This window comes from Arachis hypogaea, chromosome 10 (genome assembly GCF_003086295.3).
Source record: "Arachis hypogaea cultivar Tifrunner chromosome 10, arahy.Tifrunner.gnm2.J5K5, whole genome shotgun sequence".
Taxonomy (NCBI): Eukaryota; Viridiplantae; Streptophyta; class Magnoliopsida; order Fabales; family Fabaceae; genus Arachis; species Arachis hypogaea.
Window position 1 is genome coordinate 21,855,337 of NC_092045.1, and position 11,208 is coordinate 21,866,544.

The 11,208-nt window shown below is 35.2% G+C and overlaps 1 long non-coding RNA gene across 1 annotated transcript; it reads left to right on the forward strand.

The window, feature by feature from the left end:
- The first annotated feature begins 243 nt into the window (after positions 1-243).
- LOC114924573 (uncharacterized) lies at positions 244-2,867 on the forward strand. The gene is made up of 8 exons (XR_003811915.2): positions 244-652; positions 746-842; positions 955-1,082; positions 1,171-1,255; positions 1,347-1,709; positions 1,799-1,922; positions 2,052-2,359; positions 2,442-2,867. It is a non-coding gene; the product is annotated as an uncharacterized lncRNA (long non-coding RNA).
- The last annotated feature ends 8,341 nt before the right edge of the window (positions 2,868-11,208 follow it).

The following is an 11,208-nucleotide window of genomic DNA, read 5'->3' on the forward strand; positions in this document are numbered from 1 at the left end:
CAAGACCAGGTAGTCCAACATCTCTTGCTTGACACCTAAACTAGAATTTGTTGCAACTAAAAACATGTATTGTTTTGAAATGGCAAGCACCTACAACTACTTGAAGGATATTGATGCATTTAATGACAATTTGATCTATAGGATCAAGCTGAGGGTATTGAAAATCTGGTCATTGTCCGAGTAGAAATACGTAAGACCAACTTTGGAGTTTGTGGCAATGGATCAGCTGGTGAGCTAGCTAACATAATGTAGCTTTTTAGTTTTATTTCTTTATGTGTTGGTTTTATCAGCAGACCAGGGCTATGTAAAAATTAGCTGACTTAATGAATTACCACGTGAATTGTACGTTCATATGCGTCATGTACCGTTATGATTTGCATAAAGGGAGATCGTATCCAATGTTCCATTAGGAATCCACAGCAGAGGCTGTTTGAGGCTGAGTTGGTGGAGGGAAAAATATATACCATCTACAACTTTTCAGTTGCCGTTAATGATAAAAAATACAAGGCCACTAATCATGCTAGCAGGATTTACTTTAAGAGGGATACTCAACTTTGATTGGTTGATGATTCATCCTTTCCTGAGAATGTCTTCCGATTTGTTCCCAACGAAGTCATACTCAACCACACCAATGCTCAATCACATCTTATAGGTAACATGTAATTGCTAAGATATTCTATTTATAAATCATTGTTAATGATGTCAAATAATCTGATGGGCAAATGTAATCACTTTTACTTTTCAGATGTCATTGGTCTTCTGACGGCCAAGGGTGACATAATTGAATTTACTAAAAATGGAAAGAAGAGCAACTACATCGTTTTGGAGCTCGATGACATGCAGTTAGGGCTAAAGTTGATCCCATCTAATATCTATTCCAATTTCTATCATAGACTAGACTCATGTTATTAGGAAGTTTTTTTAAAGGTATACGACTTACACTATTTAAACCAGGGAAAAAGGAAAAATTCGCTATACACTTTGGGAGGAGTTCGCAACTAAGTTGGTCAAACATATTGAAGAGCAGCTGACGTTTGAGTATATCCTAATTGTATAATTCCCCAAGTTCAATCTATTTAAAGGTTTGTCACCCATGTGTTCTTGGAATTGTAAGTCATCGACATCTCATTGCTCATGTACTGAATTGAGGGAATACTATGTTTGTGGCAGGTACAATGGGGATATCAAATACCACCCATAATTCAATTCTTTACATCAATGCAAACTTTCAGGCGGTAAAGGATTTTCATAAAAGGTACTACATTTCATCCTGTTATTTCGTTAAATAACTGTTTCATCAGCTTCATCAAACGAATGACGTGTATGTATATTTAAAATACTACCAGTGTCATCATGTCCGGTGTTCCACCTCCAAATCAACTCTCCCAAATAGCGACTGAACCTGTATACTCCATTGAGGAAGATCTCATTAATAACTCAATATATAAATCCATTTTTGAGCTCAAAGAATGAATTGAGGTTAGTCATTAAATAACATGATTATTTTTTGTTTCGGCAAATTCATAGAACTTATGAGTTATTACTTTTAAGAATGGGAGCTTTGTTATAATTGGAACTGTTGTTGCAATCGATCCTAAGAACGGATGGTGGTACAAAAGCTGCAAACATTGTTTCCATTCTCTGAATGAGGATGACAACTCATAATACTGTGCCAAATGCGACACGTATTCCACCATTCACACTCCACAGTATGCATCAAAACCTTTTGTTAAAAATTTTACTAAACAAGCATGCCTAAATTTACATTCATCCTTTCTAACGTATTTTTTTTAAACAGGTATAGCATTAATATTAAGGTTGTTGATGACATTGATTCAGCTGCATTTATGCTGTATGACAAAGAAGCTTCCAAATTTCTTGGGATCTCAGCTTCTGATCTCAGACTTGCACAACTGACCAGGGTATTGTATACTATATGCATATACTATAGATACTATAGATGCACATAAGATGATTCATTGCTATCGTTTTATGTTAATCTGAACTTCATTACTCAGCACATCATTTCAAATTTTCCATCCTAACTCTAGGGTGGCACCAATGAGGAATACCCGACAGAGCTTAATTCCTTTAGGGGGAAAAGATTTCTCTTCAAAGTCTCCGTGAAGATGGAAGATCTTAATTCATTCCAACCGTGCAAGATAATTGTCATGAAGCTTTACGGAGACATGTCTGTCATATCAAAATTTATTCAGAAGCATGATATATATTAGGTGTCAATTGCATTGAATTATTTCATTTGAATGAAGTTAGTTTTCAATTGAACTTATGCAATCTCCATGATTCAGCAAAATCTGGCATTAGAGAACTCAGAACTACTCAGCATGCAACACCTAAGGTTACCGTCATTCTAAACAGCTCACATATTATTTTACTAAATCTAACGAAAATCTATTTTTATAAGTGGCTTCAAATTTCAGGACACATGTTCACCTTCTGTTGAGATTTTGGTCGGCGACACTAATAAGGGTTATTCAACTCTAAAGAGAAACATTGTTGGTGGCGGATGGACAAAACAGCTTATTGATCTCTATCCGGATTCTACCGAAGGATCATCCACAAAGTGTAGGAAATTGAAAATGGCCAAGTTGCTGGTGTTGATAAACCCCATCAAAATTAGTGCATCCAAAGCCTACAAGAGAAATTATGCACAGATTAATGATAAACCTATAGGATCACACTATGTTTCGTACTGTTAATGCTACTTTTAGTTAAGGCCTTATGTGTTGTCCTAAACTTAGGAAATTTTATAAGTTTCCCTTTACCTGTGTTTTCCAAAGAATGTATGCCTATACAGTCAAACCATGCATGTTGTTATGTTTGTCTGATGCTTACTACCCTGTATGTGCGGCAGGAGCAGTATCCATGATATGCACCTGCTTACTATGATGTTGCTTTTAATGCTATCTTAGTATTTAATATGGTCACCCCTTCTAAATATCACTTAAATTACTATTATGTTGATTTCCTTGTGTTAGGACAAAGAATGAGACCATTCTAATGCATGCGTAGTATACTTATGCATCTTTTGGTGGTTTCAAAATCATAAGACATTTATGTTGGAATATTTAATTTATAATGTATTCACAAAGCATGTTTTTTCCGAGACTATCATCTCTTTAAGATGCCAATTAGTTCACCATTCAATGAGGTGCATAAATTACAGGATGAATCCTCATGAATAAAAGCACCCACAACAAAACTAAAATTTATTATTACGCAACATGCTAGAATGGCACATCCGTGTGTACTTTTTCTCCGTTTTTGATATTCAAATATTAATATTTAAATTTTGATACAGCAAAACACCATTCAACCTGAATGAGTTTTACTCGGCACAATTTTTTAATAGTCTACATATTTAAATTTTTTTGTACCCGTATAGCCAAAGCTTTCCTTCTTTACCCTCTCATGCATAGGTGTCATTTTTACCAGTGTTCTCCCTTTCTATAAACCCCACTACAAGTACATTTGTTCTCACTGTTTCACGCCACTGTCCTATCCTCTTTACATGTACTGACATTCATATTTTCAATGGCAATATTCATTTTCATTCACCTGTGTTTATCACTTCCCCTGGGTTTATTTTAGCCCTGGCACTATCTCCTTCAATTTGTTTAACGATTGAATAACATACTTCTGAACCATACCAATCTTTCTATACATTTCTATCCATTCAAGACATCCAAACATGGGGAGAAACAGGCTCATTCCGTCGGATTTTGACAATGATCGCATATTCTATCTTCATGTAGACCCTGTTGCTGTAAGTTGTTTCATTCAGACCCCAAATATAGTTACCCTTCCCAAATTTCATATATTGTGCTTTGCTTTGGTTTCTTAATTACTATGACACTCATTATTATTATATTATGTATTTACAGGTTACCCATGAGTTACCATCCTTGTTCTATAGAAAATATAACCATCTCTTTCGTGATAGACTGATTGTTATAGACGCTAACGACAATCAAATTGAGCTATCATTGGGCAGATGTTTCTCTACTGGGTATATTATTAATGGATTTCATAACTTGGTGGGGGTGTTACGGGCTTGCTCATGGTAGTTGGATGAAGTTATTGTATGTTGGGGAAGATATATTTATTGTGATAAAGGTTAAGGATAGCTGTATGACCACTAAAGAATTCTCATGTCTCCCAAGCATTTCACTCATCGCAATCAAACCACATGGTCCTCCTAATAAAAACGAACCACTGGTCCTCCTCCTTCCTCTTTTGTTAATTCAACTCGTGACGATATAGTCATTTCCCAATATAACTTACAACACACTGTTAGCCAGGAAACTCTTTGTTATCCACTTGCGGTGTTCCCTTTGAGTGTGTCAACTTGCTACACACCTGAGGTACAAACTGTTTATATGCAAGATGTTATAAGGGTCAATTTTCAAAGAGATGATGGCTTTATGAGTGTTCCATCTTTGAATGAATCTTATGTTCTTTCTGATCCTAGCCACCCCTGCATTATCAATTCAAATGGTATGTCTAACCAAGGCAATGATTTTATGGAGAATCAACATCAACTTCTTGATCAGACGTTGCTCAATTGCAATACTCTTAACAATTATATTTCTTCTGCAAGCCATCCAACCATTCAAACCGAAAAAAAACATGCAGGCAACAATATCATGTCACCGTTAATCAGCTCAGGCCCTGGTACGGCCATTCAAGGAGCCCAGCCATTGACTTGCCTGAAACTTCTCACATCCACCCAAGTCCAAAATAGCGCAGTGGTAACTCTATGGTCATATTTTAACTTTACACAATCATGTATTCATCACAGATTAATTGACATCATTTTCTTTATTTCTTTGTTTGTTACATTCAATCGCAAGGTAATACCGCTTAGATTTGCTGAGAGTGCATTCCCCAACAGGCATAACCATGTTAACGTGATACTGAACAATGGCTCTTGCTACAGAATGGGGTTGAGATGGAGCAAGAAAAAGAAGGTCCAATTATATCTGATGCATGGATGGAAGACATTTGCTAAGTATAATGGGTTTAGAGCCTGCACCGTTCTAGAGTTCTCTATTTTACCATCTGATGAGACCATCTTGCATGTCAAAATTCTGAAGATCTGAAGGAGCTCCAACATGGTAGAGGCTCAGCAACTGATAACTGCTCTTTGTTGATGCTCTTTGTTATCTTTTTTTCCACAAGACTAATTTATTTTCTCTATAAATTATGTAACCAAGTAGTCAGTATTCATATTTCCCTATGTAAAAGCTGAAAACTTTAATTTCCTAATGTTAGTTGTTTGAAAAAAAATTCTCAAGTACAGAGTCTTTATTCCACTTAATTAGTTGTATCTTTTGGCATTAAAATAGTCAAATACTATTACAAAACCCAACTCAACGAGGATGCTCGACAAAGATATTTTTTAGTCACATTTACGCTAGATCTTCAAGAAAAGTGTTCAATGATCATGCTTAAGCTGCATTGTTACAGGTATGTGTGTATAATAATACACAACATTATACTACCTCCATTAAATTGGCGCGGCAAAATGGCTTACTTGCGAGGCCACTCCATTTTTGCAACTCCTATTCTTCAACATGAAAAAAATTGTCAAACACGAATGCATCAGATCCCTTCTAATAACACATTAAGAATACTACCCCTCTTTTCTATTTTTTCCTTCTATGTGATCTGCATAAAAATTGCTCATTTGTACGTGTGTAGTGTGAATCTATTCATGCTTCATTTTCACGCAAATCATGGAAATATATCCAAAAATCACTCTCATCCATGGAATTTTATTAGTTATATGCTCCATCTGTAAATAAGTCGCTCATTTTATCAGTCAACTTTTATTTTAGTAGTCTTTTGGAAATCAAAATTATTTTAGTTGTTTTTGTGTAGTGGGATAGAAGCACTAATGCAAATAATGAGATAATTAATTAGTTTCTTCAAAATGTGTGGAATTTATTAAGTCTGATAGTGTTGTAAAGGAATGAAATCTACTTAGTTTTCTTTAGTATGGCGCTAAATCAAACATGGATATTTGAGTATATGCATGTTGAATCCTACACAACCTATTATTGAATATTGCAGGCCACCGCATCAATATTTGTAGCAGGTTATCACCCTGTGTTCAGAAGTACTCTCTGACTGCAGCCTTGACATGCTTTGATCTATTTTGTCGTCGCCTCATTAATACATGGTGTATCATATATATCTTAATAACATTATCTGCACACGCTATTCAAAAGTCAATATACTATGGTTGCTTAATTACCACAATTTAAACCATGATCATGTCTACACACATTCCAACAACGCTTTTATAGAGTTTTTCAAACTTTACACTTTGGGTGGTGATGTACTGATCAACAGGCTACACCACTAATGATGAGGTCTATTACTGACTCATCACCGTCAAGAAATATTTTATTAAATAAAAATTCCATGTGAATAAATTGGGCTTTATCAAAAGTTAATAACTAGAATATTTCTTCAACTTATCAATTCTAAATTACATGCCTGATCTATAAATAGTACGACAATAAATAAAAAACATATTTAGTGCCAAACGCACAAACACATCTTCTTTTTCATTCCTCATATACCCTTTGTAAAACTGGGGTCTTTCCATTCATTAATGGAGATCCTCTGTTGTATGCTGGAAGATGTTATCGACTCCATCCACTTAGCGACTTAATTCCCACGGAGAACGTTTTTGGCAAATACTTCAATCACTGTATTAACGCTACCACGTTAATTAACTGACGTCTTTGTCGATCCTAAAATAGAAAGTAGTAAAATGGCATCTGACATTGATCAATAATGTCATGTATTTTATCTCACTATTGATCCAATGGCGGTATGATATCATGACTTTTTCTTTTTATATCACAGTTAATAGTTAATGGATTCTTGCTGAAAGTAATACTAGACATAGTTTCATGCATGTGACTATTTTGTATTAATCCATTTTCATTATGCATAGAGGATGCATTCTATTCCTACACTATTCTTTAGAAAATACAGCCACTCCTTGGATAACGAGATGAAAGTTATGGACACCAATCGAAACCTGATTTCCTTGAAAATTCTTAAGGGCCACAGCACTGGTTATATTGTTGAAGGGTTTGATAAGTTGGTGCAACTTTATCGCCTCACAAACGGGGGTACAATAAAGCTGCGTTACCTTTTCAATGATATCTTCTATGTACTAAAGGTGAAGGATGATAAGTTGGCAAGCATCCCAATCGTCTTCCATTATGTCAAGGATCGTTTTGTATCTAATAGCTCGGATAAGGGGAAACAAGTTATGCCAAATGACCCCTTTTTTGACCACATAGAGAGTTTTCACTCTGCATCGTACAAGGTCAACAAGAAGAGGAAACGAGGTCAATTGGGTCAAGGCTAGACGAAGAGTAATTATCCTTACCGTGAGCATGCAAGAAGCTTGAATGCAAGGACTGCCATCAACAAACATACCATCAAACCGTCACCTGCTCCTGTCATTTTAGAGTTCGAGAAGTCTCATCCTATTTCAAAGCCTCTAGATATAGACCTCAATATTGTGCCTGAAACTGATGAGGAAGACACCACTATACATGAACAATGTATTGTGAAAATGAACGACCAAGATGTCAAGATTACCAAGGAGCAACCTATGGTACCATTTTACAAATTCCCACCAACATATCCTACCAGTCAGCTTCTCAATGGTACTCCGCGTGTTTTTTCCTTTGCTAGATTCAACAATTCATGCATCATTCCATTCTTCCCTAGCAAATGGTCAGACAATGCACTTTATTACTCATTCATGTGCATCCTTACTAATCAGGAGGTCTGATGCTCCTACATGGTAGCTTACATTTACATCGATGCGATATATAAAATGCAGTAATTGATATCTTATAAATTTATTAGTTTCTATGAATATAACTTTTGTCACTTTATGATGCAGACTAATTTTGCCATCCATGCCTTTCCGTCTAGATTCAATGATGTTTGTGTTTTTCTATCTAGCGAATTGCAGTACCACATGTATCTCAATTGGAATATTTCCTATAGGTTCGTTGAGGTCATAATGGATAGAGAATGGAGAGCTTTTGTGAGGAATCACTTTCTAAGGGCTGGCAGTGTTTTGAGATTCAGAGCATCACCCTTTAATGAGTATTTCATGTATGTAGAAGTCTTGCATGTTTGATGGACTCACTACGACATTAGTATCTATTAGTTATTTCATGTTTAGGTGGTATATGGGCTAACATGTAACTTTTTTGTAGAGTAACTCTGTGAACCATTATGCATAGATTTTCTCATGTTGTTCCATTGGCATATTATGAACAATTAGGACACATGAGGACATGAAAAATAGTTCAACAAGTTACTTTTCCTGCACTGGTGCTTGGACTATATGATGTAGCTATCAACTCAACACGCTATGTATCATATTAATCTTACCTGATTAATCTTATTATTTATTAATTTGAATGAAAACATAGACTTTGTGAATTCTAAGTATGAAATGATCCACTGATTCTCTTTGTAAAATCTCATATTATTATCCCCCTTTCTTGATCATAGATTATATATTTGGTTCCCTTTGAAGATCGTGCTTTCAATTTTATAAAAATTATTGAAAATTACTAATATATATATATATATATATATTAAAAAGATAACTTTATGTCAAACAAGAGAGAAAGAAGTTACAAATCAAGGGATGCCAATAAATCTTCAGAGATGGCATTTCATGTGTTAAGCATTAATTAACTTACACAGACCAGCACCTCTTACCAGGTTCAGTTTAATTTGTCATCATGTCTTTTGTTTAATATTTAGTATTAATTATTAAATTATGTGACCGTGGAAACTTATCACTATGATTTAAATTTAGATTACTCAACAAGCTGCACACACACACACATGTCAAATTGGCTGATAATCCATACGTGAATTTGCAAAGTTACGTCCAAAAATATAAGGACAAATTTATACAATTCATAATCTCCCTCCTGAAACTTTCATCTCCATTTACAAAATAAATACACAATGATCAGATATTAGATGTCATAAGTTTTAGTTTATTTTGTCTATCATGGATTATAATGATTATATACTGAGACCCAAATTAGCCAGATTAAGGAGGAAAATGATACTGCATGAGAAAAGAGGAAGGAGACAACAATCATTACCCCAAATTCATGCCACGATTGGTTAGTTTATTGCTCGGCTATCCTTATTAGCCAATTCATGGTTTAAATATATCCATTGCCCCCTGTCAAAAAAAAAATACATATATACATTGCCCTACTCCTTCATATACTTCTTCTAACATATTCATTACCCGTCATGGCCTCAAGTGCGGCATCAATTCTTCCTCTTAAGAGGCACTCAAATATGGTATTCAGGGGTTCATCTTCAACGCAACCATCAGTGAGCCCAACGGATCCAACCATACAAAGTTATTCGTTAAATCCTTCTGAGTTGCATGTGATCGGTCTCAAAGATGTTGCTCGCAAGAAAAATAAGTCTGTGGCCCAACCAGATTGTTTGCGCAGTCCACTTACAGCTTTGATTCCTTCTACAACTGAACTTGTTCTATACATTCATTAGAATTCTTATCTTAAAATAATGCTTTTCAATTTACCAGAGAAACCAATATGCACATGAATCCATCAATGGAGGAATTAGAATTACCGATCCATGCTCCTCCATCATTTAATGCATGCAAGACTTTCGACACACGTCTGCAATGAACTGTACCCCCTCCACTTCATAGGATAATTTGGTTAATAACCAAATGCGACAGTGAGCAACTTTGGTGCATTAGATTTAGTTCCAATGACATATTCATTGTCCATTAATGGTTTGCACTTTTTAAAATTAATAATGGAAAGATTTTACCCGATTCCCAGTCATGCGGTTCCATCACCTAAAGCCCAAGTGCAACTAATCAACTTGGAAGCCATGAACATAACACCTCACATGTACCATATTTTTCACTGAATAGGCCCTTTCCGCACAATAATAGGAACAGAGTTGTTGCTCAAGGTCAAGGTTTGTTTTTCAAAAACTGATACAATTCTAAATTCATTATTTTTTTAATATATACATAGATGCCAGGGCATTGCCTAACCGGATACTTATTATTTGGCAAGTGTTATCACGGTTTATAAGCCATATCATGAATCAAACTAATTAATCATTGTTCAATTCGCAGGGCGGATGCAACATCGCTCAGTTATAGAGCAGTCACAGCATCCTTATGCGGTACAAGCGTCCTTCCTTACCACTAATTCGACCTAAAATACCAATGGTGTCATCGAGGATGATGAAGGTACGTCTTCGGAAATGATCGTTAAATTTTTGTTTCAACTTAGCATTCGGAATGAAAAATCTTGACTTGCTTATAACCTATGAGAGCAATGGTGTCTAGGTTAATTGTCCCAAGTAATGTAGTACTTTATATATAACAATTTTGAGTTAACACAGTATGCCTTTGACGATGCCGGCATGGATTCTGACTATGTAGAATATTTTTACACCGATGGACAACAAGGTACACTTATAACCAACACATTACCTAGATAGCAAAATTTATATTCAGTATTTTCAGCATGAAATTTATCTTTGTGCTCAATTCCATTTTTTACTGCTCTTCCCTTAATAAAATAGCAAAGAATCAACAAAAAATAAATAAGAATAAAAAATAGTAAAAAACCATCACTCAAACTTTTTGTATCACTAATTCATGGCATATGGCCAGAAATTCTACTTCTCTTTTGAAGCACATGTTATAATGACATGCAATAACTTGGAACTAGGAACAAGAAGTGGCATGGAGTCTCCATATAATCTATACTAACTCTTTTGCATAATGTAAGAGTAAAGAATCATACTGATAAACCACTATTTTATGGTTTATCTTCTGCTTAATTGAGTGGATTTTATCAATCTTTCATACACTTATTCATATGATTTGCATGGTTTTACATTCTCCTTCCTGATTTTGTGCTATGATTGAAAACATGCTTCTTTGGCTTTTATTTTCTTTTATTTGAATCATCTCTTATTATCATTCGATGCCTTGATATGTGTGTTAAGTGATTTCAGGGATTACAGGTCATGAATGGCTCAGAGGATGGAAAGGAAGCATGCAAAATTGGAAGGAATACAAGAAGTTGAAGAAACTGCTAAGCTGTCCAG